We start from the raw sequence: 16550 nt of genomic DNA on the forward strand, positions 1-16550 counted from the left end.
TATCGGATTTATTGAGTATTTGTAGGAAAACTCATGGTTCTCGGTACGTTGGAAAAACATTGTTACATTTAATCACACAGTACATATTCCATTTTTGCTAATCTACTCATACCATAGAGGCCCTGTAACCGGATGGACAATGCAAAAACTGCAATGTTTACATTCGATTTACCAGTCCCACGCGCCTATTTCTGTGATGGGTTTTGTGTTCGTTTTTTGCATAAGGATTTTAAGCCAGTGGTCGATCATGTATTTCGGCACTCATTCAATGAACAAGGTTATGCATCTGGAACTGTTTTCGTATAAAAAAAGATGTCACGTCGAACTTTAATCTGTTGAAATTCATGGATTGGTGAAATTTAATATGAGGTTTAAAAGAGAATGATAAAAAAGCCACAAAAAATATAGATATATTATTATTAAAGGTCTCAATAATAAACGGGTGGGTGTTTCATGAAGGTTGTCAGTGCTGACTAAATTGTCCTGGAGACTCGTCCTGGATCCAGTGAACATGATATTGTAAACTTAATCCTTATTTCTACCATCAGATCATATTCATTGGTTGTTGAATCAAAGTTTAGTGATATGTCTATGTTTTTATATTAATAGTAGGCTATATTAAAAAAACATAGATATCACTAAACTTCAATTATTACAGAGTTTTAATAATTTGAATATACATGTATTGTTAACTGTTTGTATTGTTAAAATTTGAGGTTTTTCTATATCAAGTTCCCCCAGGTCTGCAGTATAACCAGTTGTTCTGTGTCCAGACAATTGATTTGTAACAGCCATTTGGAAAAGCTACATGTAATAAGCAAAGTTTCATCAGTTTTTTACAAAGTGTTAGGCAATATCAGAGAGAACAAAATTGAAGAAGATTACATGTACAAACTATTGAATTCATTTTTTTGTGTGTAATCCAAAGACAAAAAAAGAAGGCTTCAAAATCTTTTTAAGTGTCCAGACACACACCCCATCCTACCCCATGTCTGCGAAATGTTCTAATAAAAGAAGACCTGCAACATACACAAACTTCACACCAGCAATACATAGATAATCATTAAAAAATCTGACTCAAAATTGTGGAAAAGTATTGAATTTCAGGCATTTCATGTGGCGGCTTCAAAATGTGGCCTTTTCTCATCAAAATTCCAGAATTGTTTGTACAATGAATAAATGCGTAGACATGGGGCAACATTTTTTTTTTTTTTTGGGGGGGGGTTAAATCTAAAAATGACTCGCCAAGGTTTTTTAAAAGAAAATAATACATTTCTTTCAAAATTTTGTGAGAATTTTGGCACACTTATAAGAATATAAGGAATATTATCGGCTGAAAATTTATTCATGTTTAATCTTAAGTTAAAGTTTTAGGTGCGCAGACATGGGGGCCCCCTTCATTCATAGTTGAATAATCTATTTTCAGGTCTTGTTGATTCAAGGATGTACAGGCCACAGCAACAAGAAGTGAGTCATTGAAGTTGCACTTTACAATTCATTTATCTTTTTTTTATACTTCTAATACATTTAATGATATCAGCACTCTAAATATTTATAGAGTATTTTTTTTATTTGCATCCAGTTGTATTAGATTCTGTGGATTTGCTTGTACTACATGTATGACAATGGATGCTGCAGTTATTTTGTTTTATCAGTGATGATAATAATAAATGATGATAACAAAGTAATAACATCAACAACAATAACAATGATAATAGTAATAATGATGATGATAATAATTATAATGATAATGATGATGATAATAATAATGATTACAACAAATAGTCATAATAGTATTGTTACTATAGATCAGCTCATATGTTCCTTGATATGTTTCTTCCAGCTTTTGATAACTGCTGTGGAGCAGGGAAACAAAGCAGAGGTCGAGACTTGTCTTAATATGCCGGGTACAGATATCAATGAAAAACCGGTGAGTATTTGAAATCTTTTATAATGTACAAAGTAAGTCCAGAGGATCATGATTTGAATGAAACACCTGATAAATTTGTTGCAAACCCAGTAGTGAAAGCCATTGGCGGCGGAGCCAAAATTTTTAGGAGGGGACAACCCAAGAAAAAATTTGACAAGCAAAAAAAAAAAAAAAAAAAAAGTTTCTCAACCTAAAAATTTTGGGGGAAGCGTAGGAAAATATAATTGACAAGCAAAAAAAAAAAAAAAAAGGTCATCAACTACAATTTTAGGGGGACCGTCCCCCCCTCCTCAAATTTAGGGGGGACACGTCCCCCCGGTCCCCCCCCCGCTTCCGCCGCCCTATGGTGAAAGCCCCTAAATGTTTAAAACCCCATCTAAAGCTAAAAAATTGAAACCTGAATGCATGAATTCTGTGAATGAGAGAGTTTTCTTCATATTTCCCCTAAATGTATCTTTCTTGGTATGATACACATATATGTTATGTACTCTATTATAGTGTCCACCCTTGATTTATCTTTCCCTATGTCACTTGTGAGCAATAATGTATTATTTTTATTATTTGGTCTGTCTGTTTGTAGTGGGGAATGGAATCCTTGCTGATGAGAGGCAATACGTTGCAACCACAAGGATGTGGCAGAACTCCTCATTGAGAGGGGTATTGATGTGGTGAGTAGAAACTTATTTTACAGGTCAATACTTTAATTCAGGGCAGCACCAGAGGAAGTGAAAAAAGGGGGGGGGGGTAGAAGAAAAAAAAATAAAACAGACGGGTCTGTGTGCACTTCTTGAGTCTATTCTACCAATGGTATTCAATTGAGAAAAAAAAATAGTCACATTTAGATAATCATCCTTCCCCTCCCCTAGACATTCCACACCCCTCCACACTGGCAAGGACATGGTCAATATGTTAAAAAGTTCAAGAACAATATTAGTGGAAGGCCATGTAGATAATATTTGCTCCCATGAAACCAAATGACATGGTTGGATATATTCCACATTTCTTCCCTCCTAACATATTTTCAAGCACTTAAAGATAAGACAATTGGATTGATTTCCCTGTGAATTGAAGTTTATAAACATTTTAAAGATTTTTAATTTCTTTTCAATTTATTTTCTGCATAACTTCAAGTACTACTAATTAGTTTAAAAGTGCTTTTAAGTATTGTGAATACAGCATACTAATTTTATGAGAAATATTGTGCAACATGATTCACATAATCAGGTGACGTATGAGGCTGTTTTACTAACAGCCACATGTGTTGTTTTCTGAAACATTAATGTTTTAATCCCAGGAACCAGACTCTCCAAGAAGTGAGACAAAGGATTGCAGTCAAAAGACAGCTAGAGATTATGCAGAGTTCTATGGAATGCCTGACATCGTTAAGAAAATTGATGAACAGCGGATTAAACGTATGGCTAGACCTTGAGGAGAGTGTCATTATGGGGACATATTGATGATAGTGATGTGACAGATTGGTGAAGCTGAAAATGCCATATCTACTGACTTAAATGTATGTACACTTCATTAATTGGTCTAAAAACAATTTGGTCTCATAACCAGATAGGCTTCCTACGTTGTGGCTTGACCCTTTTGGTCCATGATGTTTCATTTTGTCAAACTTACACTTGGTCTAATTGCTGCCAGAAGATTTAATGATCACTTGGGCTGATTATCACTTAGTCTAATCTAGGTCCCATATTACACAAAGGTTAGTGATTGATCATACAATTGGTTTGTATGATCGATTGTACATTGTGGTCAATGCAATCATAAGATTATTCTTTAAAATGATTGCAAAGCTTTGTGTTACAGGCCCCTAGTTGGTCTAGTTACCACTCTATCTTAGGGGAGTAAAAATAAGTATAACGTTATACCTGATAGTGGTTAGCCAAAGTATGATATTTGATAAGTATACAAACTGGCCGTAGACTATATAAAATTGAACCAATTACCATCTGTTGATGAGACCAAGTGAGAGTGTAAATTAATTTCTACTTTATCTTTCTGGGCCTGCCGCAGAAGAGTAAGTGTGCACGCTTCTGATTTGTTAAAATTCAAGTTGCTTTTGATTTGAGATTGCATTTGGTGGCAACTTTGGCCGTCCTGGCTAAACATATGTGAGTTCCTGGGTTAAAAAACAAAATGTAAATGATTAGGGTTGATATACAGTTTCTTTTTTTTTAATTATAAGTAGAATTTTGTTAAGCTTTTAAATCATTTTCACATTATTTCTGAAAATTGCTACAGTAAAAAATGTATTCTGTCTGGGAATTATTCTTCAGATGCTTCACATTCCTTTGAACAAAATAGCAAACAACGGCAGCAGACATTTTCAAGCCTAACATTTGTGTGTAGTACCATATATATGCATTCTGGTCTTCATTACATATTTCTCAGCAATTTTGGGGTGATTATAAATCTCAAAACAGTTATTAGTTCCAATTTCTCAATCTCTTCTTCTAAACATTTTCTTCTAGTACCTCATGACACAACCCATTATTTATATATGTGTATATATATATATATATATATAAAACAAAATAATGCTTTTATTGCCAATAAAGTTTTTATTGTTTACTTGAATTTTCGACGGTCCTCCCTCTTCTTCAGGAGTATATACAATGTATATACAATGTGTACATTATATATACTCCTTAGAAAGACGGAGGACCGTAGAAAATTCGAGTAAAAAATAAAAACTTTATTGGCAATGAAAGCATTATGTTCAGCATTATTTTGTTACTTACATAAGCCAATACGTGAAACTTTAAGATATATATATTTAATTGCATTGGAATTGAACAGCTCATTGTCATTGGAGACTTATTGGGTAATGAATACGTTGAGAGACTACAAGAATGACTTCTTGTGAGCATAAATAGCTTACTTTGTTATCACATGAAGTTTTTTTATCATGACATAAATTGACTTGAATCAAATATGAATTATGTATTGAATGCTATACATGTATACGTATAGGCATATTATAACCGAATTCAATTAAAATCTTAATTATGTATTGAATTCTATAAGTAAGTGAAGAATTCTTGGAATCCAATTCAACTCATCAGAAGAAAACAAACTCATTGGAAATCATCAATTTGAATTTCATTTGACATTGAACTAATTTTCATTATAATTTACAAACATAACAAATGGGTATTACCTGACATAAGTAATGTGATTTCTTAAAAAAAAAATGGGCTCACATTATCTAAAACACAAATAAAGATTAATCTGAATTATGTTCTTATTTCAATATGAATATTTAACTGAATTCAATTATTTCAGATCGAATATGAATAGAATTATAATTCACCAAAATTAGTCTTTCCTGTACCATTTTATTAATAAAATTTCTGTATCCATTTCCTGAGTGTTTATTTGATGTGTAATGTAATATATTATATAATATTATTTTGTACACAAGACAAATTTTTATTGTAGAAATTTATATTGAATTGAATTGCATGTTATTCGAAGTAAAGATGAAATATATGGATAACATTATATTAATCAAAATACACTGGAACCAACAATGGGTTTGCTACAAACAGATTTTGAGTATATATATATATATATATATATATTATATATATATATATTTTTTTTTAAATGCACACTAAGCACACCTATTTACCAATAATGCATATAGCATTTCCATTTATTTGAAAGCAGGATAAAAAACTATGTAGATTAAAGGGGAAGTTCACCTGAAGAAAACTTTGTTGTGAAAATAGCAGAAAAAATAGTGAAAATATTGGTGAAGGTTTGAGGAAAATCCGTTAAAGAGTAAGAAAGTTTTAGAGTTCAAAATTTTGGATTTGTGACGTCATAAACGAGCAGCTGCCCCATGTGTTACTTTATATAAAATGTATGAATTTCAAATTTTGTATGGTTCCTGATCAGGCGCGGATCCATAGGGGGGCCGAGGGGGCCTTGGCCCCCCCTTCGGCTAAAAAAAGAGAGAGGGAAAGAAAGAGAAAGAGAGGGGAAGAGGGGAAAAAAGAAGAAAAAGAAGAAAGGAAGAAAAAAAAGAGAGGAAAAGGGGGGAAAGAAAAGAGAGAGAGGAGAGGGTGAAAAGAAGAGGGGAGAGAGAGAGGAAAGGGGGAAAGAAAAGAAGAAAAAGGGAAAAGGGGGAAGGAAAAGGGAAGGAAAGAGAGAGGAAAAGGGGAAAGAAAGAGAAGGAAAAAGAGAGGGAAAGGAAAAAGAGAGGGAAAGGAAAAGGAGAAAAAAAGAGAGAGGGGAAGTGGGGAAAGGAAGAGAAAAAAAGGAGAGAGAAGAAAAAGAGGAAAGAAAAGGAGAAAGAGAAGAAAAGAAAGGGGGAGGGAGAGGGAGGAAAGAAGAGAGAAAAAAGAGAAGAAGAGGGGAAAGAAAGAGAAAAAAGAGGAAGAGAGGGAAGGAAGAGAAGAAAAAGGGAGGGGGAGGGAGAAGAAATAAAAAGAGGAAGAGGGGGGAAGAGAGAGGAAAAGGAGAAAAAAGGAAAGAGAGGAAGAGGGAAGAAAGAAGAGGAAAAAAGAGAGAGAAGGGGGAAGAAAAGGGGAAAGGAAGAGAAGAAAAGGGAGGGGGAGAGGGGGAAAAAAGAGGAAGAGGGGAAAGAAAAGGAGAGAGAGGAAGAGGGAGGAAAGAAAAAAAGAGAGGGGAAAGAAAAGAAGAAAAAAAAGAGGGGAAAGAAAAGAAGAAAAAAGGAGAAAAGAAGAGGGGAAAGAAAGAGAAAAAAAGGAAGAGGGGGAAGGAAGAGAAGAAAAGGGAGAGGAGGGGGAGAGGAAGAGGGTGAAAAGAGAGAGGAAAAAGGGGAAAAGGAGAAGAGGAAGGGAAGAAGAAGAGAAGAAAACAGAAAGGGGGAAAGAAGAGAAGAAAAGGGGAGAGGAAGAGGGGAAGGACGAGAAGAAAAAAAAGAGGAAGAGGAGGAAAGAAAATGATGTTCGAACCAAAAGGGCGCTGAAATGATGTTCGAAGGAATGTCAAAATGCTGTTCGAACTGGGGGGCAGAATTGATCGATTCTAAGTACATTGACCCTGATTGTTCGACGTAGGGGCGTCAAATTGATGTTGGAACTGGGGCGCAAAATTGATACTCGAGCTAGGGGGGGGGCGAAATGGTATTCGAACTAGGGGCGCCAAATTGATGTTGGACCTACATGTAGGGGCGCCGAATCGATATTCGACCTAGGAGGGCGCCGAAATGATGTTCGAAGGGATGCCAAAGTGATGTTCGAACTGGGGGCCGAACTGATGTTCGAACGGGGGGGGGGGGGGGGGGCCTAAGTGATGATCGACCTACATGCAGGGGCGCCTAATTGATATTCGAACTAAGGGCGCCAAATTGATGTTTGACGTACATTTAGGGGCGCCGAATCGATATTCGCACTAGGAGGGCGCCGAAATGATGTTCGAAGGGATGTTAAAATGATGTTCGAACTGGTGGCGCCAAATTATTACTCGATCTGGGGAGGGGGGCCGAAACGATGTTCGAGCTAGGGGCGCCTATGATACTCAAACTAGGGGGGCGCCGAATTAATGTTCGAACTAGGGGGGCGCAAAATTAATACTCGAGCTAGGGGGAGACGATATTCGAACTAGGGAAGGCAAATTGAATTCGAAGGGATGCCAAAATGATGTTCGAACTAGGGGCCGAATTTATGTTCGAAAGGGGGGGGGGGGGCGAATTGATGATCGACCTACATGTAGGGGCGCCAAATTAATATTCAACTAGGGGCACCAAATTGATGTTGGACCTACATGTAGGGGCGCCGAATTGATATTCGAACTAGGAGGGCGCCGAAATGATGTTCGAAGTGGGGGCGCCAAATTGAGTTCGAAGGAATGCCCAAATGATGTTCGAACTGGGGGCCGAATTGATGTTCGAAGGGGGGGGGGGCAAATTGATGATCGACCTACATGTAGGGGCGCCGAACTGATATTCGAACTAGGAGGGCGCCGAAATGATGTTCGAAGTGGGGGCGCCAAATTGATACTTGAACTAGGGAGGGGGCCGAATCGATGTTCGAGGTAGGGGGCGCGCCGAATTGATGTTCTAACTAGGGGGACGCAAAATTGATACTCGAGCTAGGGGGGGAAATGATATTCGAATAAAGGAAGGCAAATTGAGTTCGAAGGGATGCCAAAATGATGTTCGAAGGGGGGGGGGCAAATTGATAATCGACCTACATGTAGGGGCGCCGAACTGATATTCGAACTGCCGCCTTGTTGTTGGCTCATTGTTCCATGTATTGAAAGTTTGAATTGCCTTGGCCCTGAGGTTTTTAGGCATGGCCTTGGGGATTGAAGCCTTGGTCTTGGGTATAAAAGCCTTGGCCTCGGAGGTTTGAGCCTTGACTACAACACTGATGGACATATTTTAATATTTATACAGAAAATTTTGAAGTTTACTTGCAAACACTAAGAAATAAATGTTCAGAATTGAATCCCGAAAAGTTGATGCAAAATCAGCTCCTATGGTTAAAAAATTGAACCCCTGATTTGGGTGTTCAAAAATTGAACCTGCGATTGGGGTTCATTTTGCACTCTGCGGGTTCAAAATTGCACCCTAGGGGTTCAATTTGAAATTTAGGGGTGCATATTGATGATGATTATGATGATGATGAAGGCCATGGAGATGATGGTGGTCATGATGAAGATATTGGTAATGACTAAATCGAAGGAGGAATAAATTCACGATAAAAAGGATATGACACAAAAAATTTTACTTCAAATATTCTGATAATAACATAGATTTAACGTTTGCCTTAAATGAGTGAAGAGACGAAGATTGTTTTACAGACTCTGCTGGTAGAGAGTTACACAAATCTGGACCATGGTGTCTTGTGGATTTCTGCGCAAAAAGCAGTTTGGGGTTGATTAAATGGAAATTTGAAGAGTTACGAGTAGGGTATGAATGAATAGATGTATTCAGAGAATAAAAATTGTGGAATGAAGGTAGATGGGAGCATGTTATTTACGTACTTAAACATAAGTAGTAAACTTTGAAGTGTATTTATGTCAAATACTGTTAGAGTCTTTAGTTTATGGAATAATGGATTTGTGTGTGATAAATATTGGGAATCAGTACAGATTCGAATTGTTTTTTTCTGTAATTAAGTAAATTGTATTAAAGTTTTCCATTCTTTATGTATATATGTCCAAAATTTTCAGCTCGCGCTTCGCGCTCGCATTGTTTAATTGATGAAATACGTAATGTATTCATGGCTAAATGCAAGCAGTCCTTAAAAGGCACTTTTCGATCAGTTCAAAACGTATACAAACATTTTCTGCTCGCGCTTTGCGCTCGCATTACTCATCTTTTTCATGATTTAGGAAACATGAATAGAGTGTCCCGTTCTAGGTCTAAAACTAGAATTTTTCCGCTCGCACTTCGCGCTCGCATCAATTGTTTAGTTATACTGTATAGCTATCCTGTTCATGATTACAAAAACTGATTATTATTTTTTCCATTCTTTATGTAGAAATGTCAAAAATTTTCAGCTCGCGCTTCGCGCTCGCATTATTTGATTGATGAAATATGTAATGTCTTCATGGCTAAATGCAAGCAGTCCTTAAAAGGCACTTTTCGATCAGTTCAAAACGTATACAAACATTTTCTGCTCGCGCTTTGCGCTCGCATTATTAATGTAGGAAGATCCCCTCTTACTCATTTTTTCATGATTTAGGAAACATAAATAGAGTGTCCCGTTCTAGGTCTAAATCTAGAATTTTTCCGCTCGCACTTCGCGCTCGCATCAATTGTTTAGTTATACTGTATAGCTATCCTGTTCATGATTACAAAAAACTGTTATTAATTTTTCCATTCTTTATGTAGAAATGTCAAAATTTTCAGCTCGCGCTTCGCGCTCGTATTTATTTGATTGTGAAATATGTAATGTCTTCATGGCAAAATGCAAGCAGTCCTTAAAAGGCACTTTTCGATCAGTTCAAAACGTGTACAACATTTTCTGCTCGCGCTTTGCGCTCGCATTATTAATGTAGGAAGATCCCCTCTTACTCATCTTTTTCATGATTTAGGAAACATGAATAGAGTGTCCCGTTCTAGGTCTAAATCTAGAATTTTTCCGCTCGCACTTCGCGCTCGCATCAATTGTTTAGTTATACTGTATAGCTATCCTGTTCATAATTACAAAAAAAACTTATTAAAGTTTTCCATTCTTTATGTAGAAATGTCAAAAATTTTCAGCTCGCGCTTCGCGCTCGTATTATTTGATTGTGAAATATGTAATGTCTTCATGGCAAAATGCAAGCAGTCCTTAAAAGGCACTTTTCGATCAGTTCAAAACGTGTTACAAACATTTTCTGCTCGCACTTTGCGCTCGCATTATTAATGTAGGAAGATCCCTCTTACTCATCTTTTTCATGATTTAGGAAACATGAATAGAGTGTCCCGTTCTAGGTCTAAATCTAGAATTTTTCCGCTCGCACTTCGCGCTCGCATCAATTGTTTAGTTATACTGTATAGCTATCCTGTTCATGATTACAAAAACTGATTAAAGTTTTCCATTCTTTATGTAGAAATGTCAAAAATTTTCAGCTCGCGCTTCGCGCTCGCATTATTTGATTGTTGAATAATATATACGTCTTCTGGCTAACTGTATGCAATCTTTAACAGGATTGGTAGGCCTACCTTTCCAATCAGTTCAAAACGTTTATCAAAAAATTATACTCGCGCTTCGCGTTCGCAGTATTGCAGGCACATCTTTTTTCAGAATGTTCAAATTTTAGGAAAAAATACATACAATTTCAAAAAAAAAATTGCTCGCGCTTCGCGCAGTCATTATAAAATAAGGATTATGATATTATACATTTATGTTGATTTAAAGAATAAAGCTAAGAGGTGACTTATAGGACTACCCCCTTCAAAGAAACAAACGAAAAAAAAACATCTTCGAGCGGCCGATCGGGGAAAATGTGGCTGAAAAAATATTTCCGGGCCCCTTTATTGGCGAAGGCTGAATCCGCCCCTGATTCATGTGCCTATGAAATAAGATAATTCAACATGCATTTAAGGCACTTATGATTGCCTGGGGGGAGGGAGGGGCCGCCATTGGCGGCGGAAGCCAAAAAAATTAGGGGGTGTGCACCTGAATTTTTGGGATGGACACAGGTAAAAAAATTGGACAAGCGCCCCCCCAAATAGGTTATCAACCTAAATTTTAGGAGTTGCTAAACCAAAAATTTTTGACAAGCAAAAAAAGAAAGAAAAAAAAAGGCCATACCTAGGGGGGGGGGGACAACACACGTTTCAGGGGGAGTCCACGTGAATTTTAGGGGGGAACCAGGAAAACAAATTGCCCAGCCAAAAAAAAAAAAGTTTATCAAAAACAAATTTAGGGGGGACCGTCCCCCACCTATATTTAAGAGAGGATACGTCCCCCCGCTTCCGCCGCCTATGGGGGCCGCCATTTTTCCGAAAAGTACACAGGGGCGCCAAAATCAGGTCGAATTGGGGCCCCCTCCCTACGAAATCCTGGATCCGCGCCTGTTCCTGATGACTTAATTTTGTTTTCTTTTTCATGATCGGGTATGAAATGATTTGTCTATTGATATACAAAAGTTGCAGTGAAAACCATTTTCAATTTTCTGAGAAAATGACATTTCATTGATTTTTTACCATTCGCTATGTAGGAATGCTGCTCGTATATGACGTCACAAATCAAATAATTGAAATTCTAATAACTTTTTAATTATTTGATGAATTTTTCTCAAACCTTCGGCAATATTTTTTATTATTTTTTCTGCTATTCTTACAATAAACTTTTTGTCAGGGTGAACTTCCCCTTTAAATGCCTCGCTCATGGGCATAGGTGCCGCGGCCGGGGATCGAATCCCTGACTTTCCCTGTATAGCCAGGCGGCCTTAGACCACTCGGCACGGCACCTTTGGACCTGATCCAGTGTTGCTGCCCTCTACGTTTATATCTCACCATGGGCAAACAAAATCAAAGCAGTTACTTGATGAATCACCCGTTAAATAGATATGATTTCAAACATTGGTTCAGATTTTTACTGTGTTTTAATATTTCCCATTCCCACGGATATAATAATCAGACACATTTTTGTAATTGTTACTTCCATGTTTTAGGATACAAAAATCTATTATTTTACAACTCTTACAAGGTAATGAAAATAAAGACATTCCAAGAAAAAGCAGACAAGCTAAGTGCTGCGAATTTCTTAAAAATTACATCGAAATCGGGTGTAAAATCAGGTTAATATGACAGAACAAGTGGAGTGATACACATTTAAGAGAGGCAACGATATCGCGAACTCAGTATTCTTTTGTATTTTTTTATAGAAATAATTTTTTAAATTTATTTCTACGTTTCCTTCAAAGTGGAGACACTGCTAAAGAAGTTTGCGCGTTTGGCTAGGTGTTGTGTTCACTCGAGAAAAGTGGTCTGAAAATTCAGCCTAAAATCCCAGACAGTGACAAGCACACAGAAGGTCGATCTCATTCTTTATGCTAGTCTTGTCGGAAGACCAGCTTGTCAGTGCTTCATTCGGGGTCTGTGCCGGCAGACTAGCCATAAAGTGCGAAAGATCAGGGAGGCACAGGTTCATGGCTATTCAATTATATCTGGGAATTCCCCTGCAATTGTAGTCCAACATATTCTCTGGATCACCCCCATTATCCCAAATAACGATGCCATGGCAACCAAATTACGTGTCAGCGTGCCATCATGGTGTCTGGGAAAACAAATTAAACGCAATAGTTCAAAATTTTGATGCTGTATGTGAAAACTGTTTGATTGTGTCTAGTTTTGCATGATTATTTTTTTTCAGGGTGCACACACATTCCGACAATTGCATTCTAGTGAGAAACAATAAATTTCTGGAAATTGAAAAAGGTACAGATGAGCTAACATGATTTTCACTATATTATAAGTTATATATCCCGTGGGACATTGTTCATGTCTTTTCTCCATTAAGTCACCTATCATACATTTTTCATACGATTACCTTTTTAATTTAGATTCGGTAATAGACCTTTATTAACTTACATACATGACTGCATGGTAAAGACAATAAAGGAGATATCATGACAATAGGACAGAGGGAGAGAGAAAGAGAGGCGGGGTGTACCCCTCCAATTTTATGTTATTTACGTTTAAGGCCAAAATGGAGATTAGGTCATTAAAAGAGGCATTATGGAGACGAGGTATATCGCATGATTTAGCGACGAATTAAATGTTCTGCCTGTGCAGTATTCATTGTTTAGTGCTCTGATTGATTCATATAATGGGTGCCCTGTCAACTGATGACCTGCATAATTTGCTCAATCGCAATATTGGGGTATAGGTAAAGATTATATTGGGTGGTTTCATTTCATGAAATTAAATACCGAACGTGTATCCGTCTACGATTCGTGCAATATTTTAACCTATCTCGTGGAATATCTATCTGGGACCATTTCATAAGAAGCTACTACTATTGCTAGTGTCATAATGGCACATGTACATTTAGTTGACGCTGTTTATGAAACAGATTGATTCCCTTTACTGAGTTATTTGCAAAATTTTGTACCGTTTAACATGAAAGAAAGAAAGAAAGAAAGAAGGAAGGAAGGAAGGAAGGAAGGAAGGACGGACGGAAGGAAGGATGGAAGGAAGGAAGGAAGGAAAGAAAGAAAGAAAGAAAGAAGGAAAGAAGGAAGGAAGGAAGGAAGGAAGGAAAGAGAGAAAGAAAGAAAGAAGGAAAGAAAGAAAGAAAGAAGGAAAGAAAGAAGGAAAGAAAGAAGGAAAGAAAAAAGAGGAAGGAAGGAAGGAAGGAAAGAAAGAAGGAAGGAAAGAAGGAAAGAAAGAAAGAAAGAAGGAAGGAAAGAAAGAAAGAAAGAAGGAAGGAAAGAAGGAAAGGAAGGAAGAAAGGAAGGAAGAAAGAAAATTAAACGCTAAAGTTTGCCTCACCTGTACAATGCATTTATTCAATGTCAGAATACATGTAAACCACGCCTATTCAAGGTTGAAATTCTATCAAGACCCTTCCAATGTACTGGCGAAATCAGTGACGTAATGAGCCAAACATTTTTAGGGGTGCAGAACATCGCACATGGGGCCCTGGGCATGGGGCCCCATGTGCGATGTTATGTGCACCCTAAAGTTATGAGCGAGTAAAATTGAAATTAAAAATGAAAATCCCAGATAGTTTTTTTTTTCAATATGATAATCAGATCATTCTTATTCTGTTTTTTGCTTTCCTTTTTTTCTAGATTGTGGAAGTCTTTTATTCGGGGAGGGGGGGGGGGGGTGCCCTCGAAGCCCATATCTAAACGTCTGGGTGTACTTGTGTATACGGATGCGTATATATGTACGCATAGCATGTGCGTGTACACATAACCTCCTACCGAATTTTCCCTTTAAAAAAAATTGAGAGCGAGCGAAACGAACGAAGAGAAAAATCGAATTTTCTGACTTGATTTCTTGTATAATACAAACTATGATGATGATGATATTATGATAATAAGAAGAAGAAGTAGAAGAGGAAAATGAAAAGAAGAATAAAGAAGATGCATGAAGGAGAAGCATGAGGATTGTAATGATAATAACTGTAAGCTTATAATAGCACAACACCTTGAACCGAGCGTTACACAGACCCCCCCCCCCGCTGTCTACGCCACTGCCAGGATTGGCGTATCCAAATTTTTTTCATGAGTAATACGGCACCATCACTTTATTGTACCCCTATACCTTAATAAAACAACAAACAAAAACTCACGATAAGGTTGATCCGTCTGCAATGGCTACCGTTGCCATACACGAGAAAACTATTGTATTATTTCTTTCATTCATTTTACCTTTTCCCATTTAAAGCCATTAATAAAATTTAAGATTGGGAGATAATAAAAACCATACAATAGCTTAGAGGTGGTCTTTCTGCAACGGGGCCCAGGGCCCCGTTGCAGAAAGAGTTGCGTTTAAACGTAAACCAAAAAATCAATCGCAAGTCCCAAATGCTCGCTGTTGATTGGTTGAAAATCAAGTTGCGCATGATTTTTAGAGTTTCGATTGATTGCAACTCTTTCTGCAACGGGCCCCAGGTGGGTGTTTCATAAAGCTGTTCGTAAGTTAAGAGCAACTTTAAGAACTACTGGTGATCCTTTCTTGTGGTAAATGATATATTCATTGGCAAAGGTTTAGCGCATAAGAAAGGATCACCAGTCGTTCTTAAAGTCGCTCTTATCTTACGAACAGCTTTATGAAACACCTACCAGGTCATGATCATACTTGCATGTCAAAATACTTCGGAATAACAAGATTGGTGGATCATCATACTACTGATACGTGTTCTACATTGGTTCTACTACTCAAACGTATTGACCAGGGCCCTGGGAACGATTTTTTGGATAGCAAAAAAAGGAGAAAAAAGGGAAAAAAAGAGGTGTTCATTCCAAATTGTTGAAGGCCTTTTGGTCTCAAGAAATTTGAAAATTTGACAAGCAAAAAAGAAAAAAGGGGGTTCAGCACAATATGTTGTGGTCAATTTTCAGCTCGCGCTTCGCGCTCGCATTATTTAATCATTGAAATATGTATCGTGATAATGGCTTACTGCAAATCGTCCTTTACAGGTCCCTTTTCGACAAGGCCAGAACGCATTATAAAAAAATAAGTAATTATCTAGATACATACGCATCTTCTTCAGGTTTACAAACGATGCCCGGAATATTCATTTGAATTTTCACGAAAAAATACATGAAATTTCAAAAATGTTTAGCTCGCACTTCACGCTCACACTACTTTGATAGGGCTTATGAAATTATTACGCATGTTGTTGTAAGAATAAAGCTAAGAAATTATTGTAAGGACATGGGTGTTTTGCCCCCCCCCCCGAAAAAAAAGAAATCACGATCACGAAATAAAAGAGAAAAGAAAAGGGTGAAATATAATCTAAATATTATGTTAATATCTATCACGAACTTTTTGCCTGCTCACTTTGCTCGCTCGAAACTTCTTAATTTTACGCAATACACCATTTCAAACTCCCTCAAAGTTTTGAATCATTACGCCACTGGAAAAACCCCTTCAAAGAAACAAATAAAATCAACTTTGAGCGGCCAATCAGGGAAAATATGGGTGAAAAAAATTCGCCCCCCCCCCATTGGCGGAGGCTGGATCCGCCCCCGAAAAGGATGTCTTTTTTAAGACAAGGGCACGTTACGTACGTAACGTAATAAGGGTGTCAAATACACTAAAATATTGGAAAAAAAGGGTATCTATTTTCGCTAGGAAAGCTACGTGTTTAGGGTCACATTTTCGAGGGTGTAAAAAATTAAGACTAATTTATAAAGGATGTACTTTCTGCCCCAAGAGATCATCACTACGTGTTTGGGGAACGATTTGCGAGAGATGAGAGGTGAGGCTAAACCCAATTTTTGTAAAGGTATAACGACGACATTACAATAAAAATATCGCTGTACCTGTTTAGGGGTCAATTCATGCAGGGAATACTTGGCAAGAGTATCGATTTGTTTCCAAAACTAGGGTAGGGTTTCCACTCCAATACTTGTTGAGGGTGCATTTTCAGAATATGGAAAATACGTAATCAGGGTGGAGGGTGCTATTCGAGACCCCATGCATGGTCGCGCATGGTATCCACTCGTAAATGGAAGTGAC

General features: G+C 37.3%; 1 long non-coding RNA gene across 1 annotated transcript; it reads left to right on the forward strand.

The window, feature by feature from the left end:
- The first annotated feature begins 1268 nt into the window (after positions 1-1268).
- LOC121424407 lies at positions 1269-4347 on the forward strand. Its single transcript, XR_005971368.1, has 4 exons — positions 1269-1467; positions 1844-1930; positions 2511-2598; positions 3225-4347. It is a non-coding gene; the product is annotated as an uncharacterized LOC121424407 (long non-coding RNA).
- Positions 4348-16550: the final 12203 nt, after the last annotated feature.

The sequence above is a fragment of the Lytechinus variegatus genome, chromosome 1 (assembly GCF_018143015.1).
Source record: "Lytechinus variegatus isolate NC3 chromosome 1, Lvar_3.0, whole genome shotgun sequence".
NCBI classification, from domain to species: domain Eukaryota; kingdom Metazoa; phylum Echinodermata; class Echinoidea; order Temnopleuroida; family Toxopneustidae; genus Lytechinus; species Lytechinus variegatus.